The following is a 15423-nucleotide window of genomic DNA, read 5'->3' as shown; positions in this document are numbered from 1 at the left end:
ATTATTATAAAATGGGGGTTTTACCGTTTAATGACCGGTTTGTCGATTTTAAGCGTAAAAATAAATGACAAAAATTAAAGTGCGTAAAATAAATTGCGATAAATAAAATGACAGAAAATAAAATTGCGAGTAATAAAATGACAGTAAATAAAGATACGATGAGAAATATAATAAAAGAATTATCCTTATTTAAACTTCCGTAATCATGATGTTTGACGTGTTGATTTTAATTTATTACCATGGGTTAATTGTCCTTTGTCCTGGTTTATTTGATACATCTATCTGGTTTTTGTCCATAATAGTCCATCGGTCATAAATATAAAGTGCGAGTATCCTCGTCAAATTACCCTTATACCCGAAGTCAAATATTCCAACTGATTAAGGATTTAAACTGTGACGCAGTTATCACTTCTGTCAACAATTACACCAGTTATCACTGTATGTAATCCGCCCCTGTTTTAATTAGTTTATGAATATTAATTCATCCACTTGATCAGAATGAATAATCAATTACCCAACCCAATTGATTAATTAAATGATTATAACAGATTCCATATGAACATCACTAAATAGGACAACCATAATCATTATTAATTATTAGGTTAATTAATTTGAAGATAGGTTCGACAGACTCCAATGAGTTGTCACTCAATTAGACAATACCCCCCATCTATTAATAGTCAATAGTTCAATTTCCACAAGTGTCGGTCTTTTGCCCAAACCTTAATTATGGTACAAAGCCCAATTACCCAATTTTAGTAATTAGCCCAACATCATGATTACTTCGTTTTAAATAAGCATAATAATAACTTAGCTACGAGACATTAATGTAAAAAGGTTGAACATAACTTACAATGATTAAAAATAGCGTAGCGTTACACGGACAGAATTTCGACTTACACACTCAAACGATCTCTATCATAAATCTTATTATTATCATAATTTAAAATTAAAATTAAGATTATTGTTATATCTGATTACATTAACATTATGATAGAGATATAGAATATAGATATTGATCGATATATAGATAAAAAAAAAGGATAGAAAAGTTCTTTTTTCCTTCGATCGTTACATAGCCTTTTATAGGCGAAATTAGAAATTGAATTTTCATTTACGACCCCTGAACTATGCTCAATTAACAACTTTTTATTATTTAATATTATTCTTATTATGAATTATTTAAATATTATATTTTATTCTTGTGCATAGTTGACTCGTAATTTTTACACCGTTGCGTCGAGCGCTGAAAGTTGGTTCATGCCTCGGTTCCGGATTTTCGAACGTCCTTTCGTACTATTTTATATCGTGTACTTTGCGTTTTGTAACTTGTACTCTTGTCATTTTTAGACGTTCTTCATCAATAATTTGAACCTTTTTAATTGTATCTTGTACATTTGAGCTTTTTGGACGTTTTGGTCTTTCAAATCTTTGTTTTTGTCTTTAAATCTTCATTTTCGAGCGATTTGCGTCTTTCGTCTTCGCACTTATTTATTTAACTATTACAACTAAAAATAAGAAAATTACATTTAAAAACTTTACATATTGGAACGATATTGCTACTAAATATATGTTCATTTGGAGCACTATCAAATATCCCCACACTTGAGCGTTGCTTGTCCTCAAGCAATACAGAACTTGAAATAAAAACATACATGAATCACTTTTTTATTCATCACACTTTGTACATCAGTGATTTTGATATAGCGGTATAAACAATGACAGTAATGATGGTTAAAGGTGGGTGTGTCATCCACAGTTGCCTCGGGTTTAGGTCAACGACACTTGCAATCAAATAGCCGATTTACTTTCGGTTTCCAAAGCAAAGTGCACATTTGAAAGGCGGTTTACAGTCCCACATGACTATAAAAATTTAGATCCTTTAGGAAATAGGATCTTTATGAAAACATTTGATCTTTTGAAAATTCAATCTAGCTTTTACCCTAGATAAGTTTTCTGATTTGATCCACCATTGGTGTTGCAAAATATATTTGTGGATCAATATTTTGGCTAAAAACATTTAGGTTCGTGTAATCCACTGCTATCCCGGTATCGGAAAGCACACATCCAGTTTACTTGTTCCGTATATTACCTTTCGGTAAACTACCGTCCGGTTGTAAAGGAAAGCGATGAACAAGAAACTGTTAAGGCAATGTCCCGTGACATGCAGATGATTATGGTCTTTTAACGTGTCGGATGCTAGAACTATCCTTGGTAGGAGCGATAGTAAAGATCATCCTATGATTTTTCGGTCTGGCACAAGGTCCTGTCTCTGACCATGCTATGCAACCACCGTTCTTACGGTTGACACCCGATTTGGTTCAGGTGACCTAATGAATTCTGATGAATTCTCAGGATTTTACGTTCAATGGTAATGAACGCATTGAAAATGGGTTTTCAGAAAACAAATCGGTTTGTATTTTTGATCAAAATATTTTCTCGTTCAAGCTCGAGTTTCGATATCATTGAATTCCATGAGTTTGAATTCTCAATCTTTAAGGTCAATCTCTAGGATTGAGTAATATCAGTCTTAAAAGCTGATTTTTAATCTTTAAGGAGATTATCCTTTCTGGGGATCTGATTCATTAGTCTTATCAAGCTAATTTGCACGGTGCCCTCCCCATTTTACAAGACAGACCCTCTCATGGTTAGGATAAGTCTGACCACTTGGCGACCCTGTTTGATGCTGAGGTCCGTGGATTTCCTGCTGATTTTAGTGATGACTTTTCTAGGTTTTTCGTCAACCTACAGCTGGTCTGGACGACAACTTCATGACCTAAATCAAGAAGCGCGTGTCTTTTTCAGAAGACTTTACTTCCTTTTAATGATGGAATTGATTCATCGTGTAGATCCATCTTTCTTTCAAATGTATTACAGTAAACCGGGTAAAACTGATTAGTATCGTCCAAAGCAAAAGTACCTGCAATAATCTTGTACAAAAATATGTGATATATGTTTTAAATTGAATAACTTGGTACATTCTTCCCACACTTAGTTTCTTTCTTTGCCTTTTTATTTTCTTTTATTTCATTTTAAATGAATTCAAGCGTTTTAGGGTGTTTCTCAATTTATGTCCTTTTCGAGGTAACGATAATTTCGGTATTATCACCTAGTTTTCACCGTTCATAAATATGTATAAACATGATTTTAAATTCATTTAGTTGAAAATTTTTCAAATTTTCACAAAATTTGGCAAATAAACTAAGTGCAAACCCGAGAGAATTTATAACCCTTCCCCACACTTGAGATCATGCAATGCCCTCATTTGCATGAAATCAGACTATAATTATAAATTCATGAGGGTGATTAGTGTAGAAAAGTGATTAAAAATACCCAGTTTGTAAGCATATTATTTTACATCACATTTGATATTTTGCTTCTTGTCGTCAAAATCAGTAGCTATTGCTGAACTTAATGTTAGTCTTTGAAAGTGCGTTGTTCTACCCTATTTTGTACATAATATAAAATACAAACATATATATACATATTTTTGAAGTTGGGTATATTACCCCACGTTCAAAAATTTATAAAGTCTAATATCTTTTTGGCATACTTTAGATCAATAAAATTAAAAATAATGATAACAAAATTTGCCGTCCCACCCTCGGGTAAAGCAATTTCGGCTTAATGACCTAGTCTTCAACTCACGACGAATTTTAGAAATCATTTTTTCAACTTAATGAATTAAAGTAAATTTTGTTTTTAAATATCACACAAAACTTAAAAGCATATTAATTTCATATAAAACCTAAAAAAAACAAAAATTCAGAATGGGGGGAGAAAACTAGTTCTTTAGTGTCTGCTAGCGGAAAAGACCAATCGGATTCCATTCTCGGAACTACACGAGAACAGAACAACTAACTCTAGATAACATTTTCTTAGAACATTTGAATCTCCCCACACTTAGGTAGCTGTGGTGTCGAAATTGTGATTAACTTCATCGTCAATTTCTTTTGGTCCATAATCAACTTGCCTATCTGTGACTTTTTCTTTAAGCCAGTGCCCGGCTTCTTCCGTAATATCCCAAAATTCAACTAGTTTCGCCTTTTCTTTAGGCGACAGATTGGATACTAACCGGTTACATAACTTAAAGTTCCCCTTACTTCTAGCATCGATAGCCCGTTTAAAAAGTTTCTTCATTGAACTGTTAATAACGGGGTCATTTAATTTCGTATCAACAACGGGGTTCTTTATTATCAAGTCATCATTAGGTTTTACTTCATTTTCCCCACACTTAGGCGTTTTATTATTGCTAAGCACTACCGTTGGAGTTGGTAAAACAACATGGTTATTACCAATCGTTTTTACTGGTTCAACGGTTTTAGTTGGTGGAGATTTAGACTTTCGAATCATAAAGGTGATTGATTTGTTACCACTTTTAAGTGTCATTCTTCCATTTCCTACATCAAATAACGCCCCGGTGGACGCAAAGAATGGTCGACCTAAAATTAGAGGAACGTTTGGGTCCTCTTCTATGTCAATGACAATAAATTCGACTAGAAAGGTTAAATTGCCTACTTGAACGGGTAGGTTGTCAGCAATTCCAACTGGGTGCTTAATGGTTTGATCAAAGAGTCGAACACTCATATCCGTTGGACTTAACTTACCTACACCTAATCTCTTATATAAGGAAAGAGGCATAACACTTACACTTGCACCTAAATCTGCTAGTGCATCATACATGACACAATCACTAAGTAGACAAGGAACAATAAATTCACCCGGATCACCTACCCTAGGTGGAGGTTTTGGTGGAACTGTCTTCACCGGGTTTATATTTACGGCTTTTGTTTCTTGCACTTTCTTATTCTTTTTCTTCTTCTTCTTTCCAGAGGTATCACAATCTTTATTACCTATCACTTGCTCATACTCAACTCCTTTTCTTGGAAACGGGATGGGTGGTTTGTATGGTGCCACCACTGGCTTTACATACTCGGGTGGTGGTGGTGTAACTTCTTCATTGTTACTCTCATCTAAAACCTTCCCATCTTCTGGTGCTGGTTTTTCAGAATTCGTTGAAACCATATTAACATTCTCATTCCGAGGATTTACTTCAGTATTACTCGGTAGCTTTCCTTGTTCCCTCTCACTCATCATGCTAGCAAGAGTACCTACGTGTTTTTCTAGATTCAAAATGGAAGCTTGTTGAGTTCTTAATGACTGATCAAATCTCTCGTTCGTTTGGGTTTGAGTTTCAATAAATTGTGTTTGAGATTCAACTAGCTTGAATACCACGTCTTCCATATTTGACTTTTTCTCTTCGGTTTGTTGTTGTGGTTTATATAAGCCAGGTCTTTGTTGATTGAAAGTGTTGTTTTGAGTTGGTTGGTTATTCGGACCTTGTTGGTTATACCAGTTATTTTCGGGTCCTTTTGGATTGTAAAGAATGTTTTGATTTCGATTGAAGTTTAGCTTTGGCGGTTGATAATTATTTTGATAATTATTTCCAGGCCTTTGGTTCATATAGGAAACATTCTCTCGTTGTTCCAATGTTGGTTCAATGTGACAATCTTTCAATAAGTGTGGTCCACCGCATAGCTCACAACTGATTCGTATTGCGTGAATATCTTTATTCATCTTTTCCATTCGTCTTTCGAAAGCATCTATTTTTGCGGAAACGGAATCAAAGTCATGGCTAGAATCGGCTCTAGCCACTTTAGATGAACAAAAAATATCTTTTTCTTGGTGCCACTCATGCGAGTGGAAGGCTGTGTTATCAATAATTTTGTAAGCTTCAGTTGCGGTTTTCTTCATAATGGAACCACCAGCTGTTATGTCGATGTCTTTTCGTGTAGCAACGTTGACACCTTGGTAGAATATTTGTACTATTTGGTAAGTGTCTAAACCGTGTTGAGGACATCCTCTCAACATCCTTCCGAATCTTGTCCACGCCTCATATAATGTTTCATTTAGCTTTTGCGCGAACGTAACAATTTCTCCTTGAAGTCTCACGGCTTTAGATGCCGGAAAGAATTGTTTAAGAAATTTTTCAACTAAAACATCCCATGTGTCAATCGCCCCTTCAGGTAACGATTCTAACCAATCTTTGGCTTCTCCCTTTAAAGTCCAGGGAAACAACATGAGATAGATCTGCTCATCTTCCACTTCTCGGATTTTGAATAGTGTACAAATTCTTTTAAACGTACGAAGGTGTTCGTTAGGATCTTCATTCGGTGCACCACTGAATTGGCATTGGTTAGTTACCATGTGTAGGATTTGTCCTTTAATTTCATAATCTGGAGCATTAACTTCTGGTTTAATAATGGCGTGACCTTGGCCCGTGCGTGTGGCTCTCATTCGATCTTCCATACTTAGAGGTTCCGTTACTTCCATAATTGAATTTGTTGAATACGAATCACTAGAGGATTCTGATTTAATGGTTTGTGGCTCAGGAGGAATAATTAGTGGTTCAAGATCTTGGAATTGTCCTTGAATATGCTCCGGGTTCTTAATTGTGAAGTCGGGTTCAAAAGATGGATTATCGGAAATTTGAGTTGGAGTTCTTGTTCGACTAGATGACGATTCTAAAGAAAAATCAACGGCGACAATATTTGCTAGATGTCTTGATCGAGTTACAGGTGGTGAACGTATGACCGGCGGCGAACGTCTTGCTCGGTGCATTCACTGAATATCCTATTAGTTTTTAAAAAGGAAAGAAAAATTATAATAAGTTATCCAATTAATAGACTTTTCTGATTTTGCCCACGTTTCGAATAGCCAAAAGATGCAGCAGAGGGGCAGGATTCGTTTGGTCTCAATATAATTGAGTACTGTTTGGCTCCAATAACCCGGTCCACGTACAAATCCAACTATTACTACGAACCAGAAAATTTTGATGTCTATCAATTTAACCACTTAAAATAAATTTTCGTAATTTTAAGAAATTTAGAGAAGAAGTAGAAAAAATTCTAAGTCCTAAAAACTAGAATGGCGAGAAATAAGAGAGAAAAAGAGTGCGCGTCGAAAAGTGTCGAAAAATGAAAAAGACGAAGAGTGGTTTGTAAACACGCGGTTAATCCAACCTTATAACGATCACTATCTTAAAATTAAAGCTACAAATGGAGATCACTAATTGGAATTGTAATTGATACATAGGTAAAAGGCATCGAAAAATAAAAATAAGAAAATAACTATGGCAAAACTAAACTTAATATTAAAAGTTGCGACTATAGTCTAAAAATCTAAAGGTAATAAAACTAAAAAAACATTTTTTTTTTATAGACAAAATCTTAAAAAATATATTTTTTTTTAATAATTTTTTTTTTTTTACGTTTTTTTTTTTTCTTTTTTACGTTTTTTTTTTTTTTTTAAAACGATTTTTTTTCTTAAAAAAAACGTATTTTTTTTTTTTAATTTTTTTATATAAAAAACGAATTTTTTTTTTCTTTAAAAAAAACGTTTTTTTTTACACAAATTTTTTTTTTAACTCATTTACTATTCATGAATAGTAAATGAAAAGAAATTAATTAATTTATTATTCACATGAAAGCGACATGATAGTAATTATTAATTACAAGTTACATAATATACCCCTGAAGTATTTAATAAATACGACTTTTTAAAACTTTTACGATTATATTTTGATTCTAAAATATTATTATATTATTATATTCTATTTCAATATTATTATATTATTATATTCTATTTCAATATTATTATATTATTAAAAATATAGCGTTTTAGCGTCCCCGGCAGCGGCGCCAAAAACTTGATGATGTAGCGTGAGGGTACGAAATAGTATTATTTTTAATACAAAATACTACAAAATATGACACAAGTTTTATTAATTTACGGATGGGATATACCTAAACCTTGCTACAACACTATAGGCAGTGTACCTAATCGTAGAGTAGTGTAGTTTTTAGTAAGTCCGGTTCGTTCCACAGGGAGCTGGTGAAGTTAACGCTATATTATTAAGTTTATTTGTAAAAATATATATATAAATAAGTAGTAGTATTATTATAAAATGGGGGTTTTACCGTTTAATGACCGGTTTGTCGATTTTAAGCGTAAAAATAAATGACAAAAATTAAAGTGCGTAAAATAAATTGCGATAAATAAAATGACAGAAAATAAAATTGCGAGTAATAAAATGACAGTAAATAAAGATACGATGAGAAATATAATAAAAGAATTATGCTTATTTAAACTTCCGTAATCATGATGTTTGACGTGTTGATTTTAATTTATTACCATGGGTTAATTGTCCTTTGTCCTGGTTTATTTGATACATCTATCTGGTTTTTGTCCATAATAGTCCATCGGTCATAAATATAAAGTGCGAGTATCCTCGTCAAATTACCCTTATACCCGAAGTCAAATATTCCAACTGATTAAGGATTTAAACTGTGACGCAGTTATCACTTCTGTCAACAATTACACCAGTTATCACTGTATGTAATCCACCCCTGTTTTAATTAGTTTATGAATATTAATTCATCCACTTGATCAGAATGAATAATCAATTACCCAACCCAATTGATTAATTAAATGATTATAACAGATTCCATATGAACATCACTAAATAGGACAACCATAATCATTATTAATTATTAGGTTAATTAATTTGAAGATAGGTTCGACAGACTCCAATGAGTTGTCACTCAATTAGACAATACCCCCCATCTATTAATAGTCAATAGTTCAATTTCCATAAGTGTCGGTCTTTTGCCCAAACCTTAATTATGGTACAAAGCCCAATTACCCAATTTTAGTAATTAGCCCAACATCATGATTACTTCGTTTTAAATAAGCATAATAATAACTTAGCTACGAGACATTAATGTAAAAAGGTTGAACATAACTTACAATGATTAAAAATAGCGTAGCGTTACACGGACAGAATTTCGACTTGCACACTCAAACGATCTCTATCATAAATCTTATTATTATCATAATTTAAAATTAAAATTAAGATTATTGTTATATCTGATTACATTAACATTATGATAGAGATATAGAATATAGATATTGATCGATATATAGATAAAAAAAAAAGGATAGAAAAGTTCTTTTTTCCTTCGATCGTTACATAGCCTTTTATAGGCGAAATTAGAAATTGAATTTTCATTTACGACCCCTGAACTATGCTCAATTAACAACTTTTTATTATTTAATATTATTCTTATTATGAATTATTTAAATATTATATTTTATTCTTGTGCATAGTTGACTCGTAATTTTTACACCGTTGCGTCGAGCGCTGAAAGTTGGTTCATGCCTCGGTTCCGGATTTTCGAACGTCCTTTCGTACTATTTTATATCGTGTACTTTGCGTTTTGTAACTTGTACTCTTGTCATTTTTAGACGTTCTTCATCAATAATTTGAACCTTTTTAATTGTATCTTGTACATTTGAGCTTTTTGGACGTTTTGGTCTTTCAAATCTTTGTTTTTGTCTTTAAATCTTCATTTTTGAGCGATTTGCGTCTTTCGTCTTCGAACTTATTTATTTAACTATTACAACTAAAAATAAGGAAATTACATTTAAAAACTTTACATATTGGAACGATATTGCTACTAAATATATGTTCATTTGGAGCACTATCATGGTAGTTTACCGAAAGGTAATATACGGAGCAAGTATACTGGACGTGTTACTTTCCTAATACAAGGATTAGCAAGTGGGTGACACAAAACTGCAAGTTTTGAGCTAAAATTTTAAAATATGAAACCCACACAACCCACAAAAATATTTTGCAAACACCGGTGAAGGGTTATTCCGGAAAACTTATCTAGGGTAAAAGCTAGAATGAATTTTCAAAAAATCAAATGTTTTCATAAAGATCCAATTTCCTTAAGGATCTAAATTTTCATAGTCACGTGGGACTTTAAACCGCCTTTCAAATGTGCACTTTGCTTTAGAAACCGAAAGTAAATTGGCTATTTGATTGCAAGTGTCATTGACCTAAACCCGAGGCAACTATGGATGGCACACCCACCTTTAACCATGGTTCTATTGTTACTATCATTGTTTATACCGCCGTATCAAAATCACTGATGTATAAAGTGTGAGAATAAAAAAGTGATTCGAGTGAAGTGTGATTTTATTTCAAGTTTTGTATTGCTTGAGGACAAGCAACGTTTAAGTGTGGGGATATTTGATAGTGCTCCAAATGAACATATATTTAGTCGCAATATCATCCCAATATGTAAAGTTTTTAGTTGCAATTGTTCTAATTCCAAGTAATATTCGTTTAAATAAATAAGTGCGAAGACAAAAGAAGAAAACGACGATTTGAAGACGCAAATGACCAAAAAGCTCAAATGTACAAGATACAATCCAAGTGGTTCAATTTATTGATGAGAAACGTCTAAAACTTACAAGAGTACAAGTCGCGGAACGGAAAATACAAGATATCTACGCGTACGAAAGGACGTTCGAAAATCCGGAATCGAGACATGAATTGAGCATCAACGCGCGAGTCAACGGAGCTAAAATTACAAGTCTACTTTGCACAAGAATATAATATTATATATATATAATTATATAAAATTATATATATTTTATTATATATTAAATAAACTCAGCAGCCCACGTTTCGATTAAGCAAAATATCTGGGACAGGCTGGCCATGCGATCGCATGGCCAGGAGGAAGAAAAAGCATGCGATCGCATGGGCATGAAATGCTGGCTAAGTCTATAAATTGCAATATTTTTCGGACGAGTTTACACACACCATTTTTTCTTTCTTCCTCTGTAAACTTAATATATATATATATATATATATATATATATATATATATATATATATATATATATATATATATATATATATATATATATATATATATATATATATATATATATAAGTTAATTTTAATAATAAAGTTATGGTTTAGTTGAGTTATTGTAAGAAATGTTTTACGGGTTTTAAAGTCGAAACTCTGTCCGGGTAACGCTACGCGATAAATAATCACTGTAAGCTATGTTCTTCCTTTTTAAATTAATGTCTCGTAACTAAGTTATTATTATGCTTATTTAATCCGAAATAATTCTCAAGTTGGGCTAAATATTAAGACAGGGTTATTGGATTTTGTACCATAATTTGGGTTTGGACAAAAGACCGACACTTGTGGACATTGGACTATGACTATTAATAGATGGGGGGTATTGTCTAATTCAGCGACAATTCATTGGAACCTGTCGAACCTATCTTCAAATTAATTAATCTAATAATTATTAAAATGATTACGAATGTCCTATTTAGTGACGTTCATACGACATCGTTTGCAATCATTTAATTAATCAATTGGATTGGGTAATTGATTATTCATTATGGCCAAGTGAATAAATTAATGTATCATGGACTAATTAAAACAGGGGTAGATTATATACAAGGATAATTGGTGTAATTGTTAACAAAGTATTAAAACCTTGAATTACACGCAGTCGATAACCTGGTGTAATTATTAACAAAGTATTAAAACCCTGTTACAGTCTAAATCCCTAATTAGTTGGAATATTTGACTTCGGGAATAAGGTTAATTTGACGAGCATTTTATAATTATGACCGATGGTCTATGATGGACAAAAGCCAGATAGGTATCAAATAAACCAGGACAAAGGACAATTAACCCGGGTAACAATTAATTAAAATCAAAACGTCAAACATCATGATTACGGAAGTTTAAATAAGCATAATACTTTTATTTCATATTTCATCGTACCTTTATTTACTGTCATTTTAATTACTACAATTTACTTTATCGCAATTTAAATTCTGTCATTTATATTTATCGTCATTTACTTTACGCTTTAAATTAAGTTATATTTATATTAATATTTTACATTAGGTTTTATTTGTGACTTAAGACATAAAATCGACAAACCGGTCATTAAAGGGTAAAAACCCCCTTTTTATAATAATATTACTATATATAATTATATATATTTTATATAAATATCGTTGTTAAAAAATATAGTACGTAATCGCTAGCTCCCTGTGGAACGAACCGGACTTACTAAAAACTACACTACTCTACGATTAGGTACACTACCTATAGTGTTGTAGCAAGGTTTAGGTATATCCCAATCTATAAATAAATTAAAACTTGTGTAAATTGTATCGTATTTAATAGTATTTCGTAATAAAATATAATCTATTTCGTATACACCCCGCACAACATCAGCAATGTTTACAAAACGTATCATGTAGAGGTCAGAACTTCACTGTAAAATCAATGAATGATGTATTCGTCCAAAAGGATTTGGAGGGATCCTCACACAAACTAAAAGCGATAAACAAACCAAAACTCCCGAAACTAAGCACAAGTAACACGACATACCATCCGGTCTTAAAGAAAATTAAAATTTCAAAGCATGTTGTACGACGAACAAACCATATTCTTGAGTGCATCAGTAACCTCTAATTCAAAAACAACAAGAATCATTTTCTCGACCACAACACCCCATCCGCATAAGGTTGAATGTCTAACGTAAATGAATCTACATAAACCGAAACCTTCTTCGAAACCATCTTTTTATAAATATGATGAAAACTAATTCGTTTCATTAATTTATAATTATAACTTTATAACTACACAATAAGGTAAAGTAAGCCTACAAATAAAGGCAACTAAAAAGGTTACTCCCTCCATCTCATAAATAAATTTAAGAAAAAGTCAAACCCGACTGTTTTTCTGGAACGAAAGGAGTGATAATTCTCTTAAAAATAAATTAAAACAATATAAATTAAATTAAAATAAAATAATAAATGAGCTATTCATTAAAACGCCACTTTTTCAAACGAACTATAAGAATTCACCCTGGAAAAAAATTGTCATAATGCATCGCAAAGAGCCGTGCGGGTCTTGCGACTTGTGACTCGGCATCGACGACCATGCAAAATCTGGGTCACAAGATGCTCTTTGCGACCATGGGACTGGGCGCGATCGGGAAAGAACGAAAATTTTTAGATCGAGATAACTTTTGATTTGTAAATCGTTTTTAGGCACTGTTTTTTTAAGTGTGTATTTTTCAGAGTTCTATTTGTTTTTATCAACACAAAAACCATAATTTTTATTTAAAAACGATCGCATACTGCGAGTTGCGATCTATGCAAATGTATGATTTTCGAGTTGTGTGATGTAGTTCAAACTGATTGAAGGGATTCGTTTAGTTTTAGTCAATAATGGTGGGGGATTAGACGGGTCACAAAATAGAATGTTCTATAGCAACTTATGAGTGGTAAAAGTGCGTAAAAAGTAAAAATCAATGAAAAATGGCAAAATTGACTGTCTTCGAGCTGATTTTTTTTTTAAAAGTGGACCAAACCATCTTCGACTATTTGCCAACGTATATATCTCGAAAAAATACACGATTATAAAAAAAAAGTGGGTAAATTAAAGCTATGAGTCAAAAGATATGACTTTTCAAAGTTTACATAAACTGGTTATAATTTACGTATAACTTGCAAGATCACAAGTAAAAAAACACTAAGTATCACCCTATCGTAAGGCTCTTTGGGACTTGACCAAAGTCGTTCATGACTGACTTTTCTCAAATTTTCATTTTTTATGGTGAATTTTTATATAGTTGGTGTTAAAAATGGATTTTTTGATCCATAGCCCTTTATAATTATAAATTACAAATTACTTTAATAAAATTATGAAATTTTCTAATGATAACTCTAAGAGTTGTCATTATAGAGATTTAGGCATGCTAATTTAATTTGTACATTCAAAGTAACTACCTATTTTCTAGAAATAACTACCACTAAGTCAATAAATGTACCACCATTCATGCTTCAATTTTTTTTCTAAAAGACAACCCTATTAGAAAGAGTAATGATATGTACACAACCCAAAATTGTTATGTACACAACCATCATACTTTACAGTACTGTACTGTACAACACTGTAAAATATGATGGTTATGTACATAACAATTTTGGATTATGTACATATCACTTCCCTATTAGAAAACTTCTAAAATTATAATATAACTAGAGTTGTTTCGGACGCGCGTTGCGGCGGCCGAGTTGTATTTGTTTATGGTTATAGATCGATGAGTGGTTGTATAGGCAAAATTCAAAGTATTTACTAATTACAAACCATTCGGATATGCTAATAATTCATACATAGCATTATCTAAGTTCTGACCGTTTATTACACAAAATGGCTATTTTAGCAGTTCCTTTCTAATCAAATAAAATACAAAGCTTAAATGGCCTTTAAAGTACGACAAATCACAATTCACAACCAAACAATACCTATACATAACGTGCATCAAAAGTCTAGTTAGTCAATAGCTGAATAATTTAAATGTAGGTAACATAAATGAAAATAGTATAAGAGTTACCTGTGATGGTTCCATGTACAACGTTGTTGACAACCTATAAAATATCGAGTTTGTAATTCAGTACTGGTGAGGATGCATACATGTTTTCATGCTTTATGATAAAGCTACATGTATGCTTATAAGGGGAGTATGTAGTTAACAACTCACCACATAAACAGTTGTTTAATTCTTCAAAAGTTCTTCAACATGAAGCTGACTTTACTACCTTCAAGTCCCACTTCATCGTGATCAGTCACATATAGCAGAAGCATTTTATCTGAGTTACGGGCTAGCTGGCATATTCTTTCTTCGCAAGTGAGGTTTGTAGCCTGAAAGCACTTCAGAAGTTAGTATGTAGTATAAGATATGATAGAATAACTGATGCTACTTTACATATGATTGTGGAGGTTATAGCGGTTAACTCTTCTTGTAGTGTGTGCCCTCTTTCGTGAGAAATTAAATATGAAAATTGTAAGAAGAAGACCAGTTATAAAATGAAATTTTGGTCATGTAATCATCATTGGTTACACAAATAGAAGTCTTTCCCTAAATTATCACTCCAAATTACATCTCATATAGTAACTTTATGTAAACATGTATCAAGCAAGATGCTAGACATAAACCAATGGCTGGAGTATATGTAGTAATAAGCTACACTGAATAGCAGTAATAGTTAAACATAAAATGTTGTTCGAAAAACTATTTTGTAACCTGCTTCATCTGCTGGAGCGTCCGGCGGTTCAGCACTTGCAGCTGTCGGCGCTGTTGCCTCCTCAAGTATGACAACAACGATAAATTCTGGATTGTCACCAGCTCTTTACATGTGTGGCCAACGACCTTGTTAACTGCAGCTGAAAAGGTGAAAATGCGGTTGATGATGCATATCGAGAGAAAGCCTTAAAACATTACCTGCAAACAATGTACATAGTTAAAGTTTATTGATTTGGTTGAATCGTAATGTGATATCAGGTAATGCTTACGTGGGACTGTACGTCGATTGTTTTCTATAATCAATGCATTCAAAGTCGGTTGAGTAGTCCATGACCTTCTTGTAACTGTCTTCGCAGGCTTCATAGAACCAACTTTTATGTTGCCCCAGTTGCTCGATGACCACCCTCACACGTGGATTTAACTGACTAAAAA

Source organism: Rutidosis leptorrhynchoides, chromosome 8 (assembly GCF_046630445.1).
Source record: "Rutidosis leptorrhynchoides isolate AG116_Rl617_1_P2 chromosome 8, CSIRO_AGI_Rlap_v1, whole genome shotgun sequence".
Taxonomy (NCBI): Eukaryota; Viridiplantae; Streptophyta; class Magnoliopsida; order Asterales; family Asteraceae; genus Rutidosis; species Rutidosis leptorrhynchoides.
The sequence above is the reverse complement of the archived record's forward strand: the minus strand, read 5'-3'. Positions refer to the sequence as shown.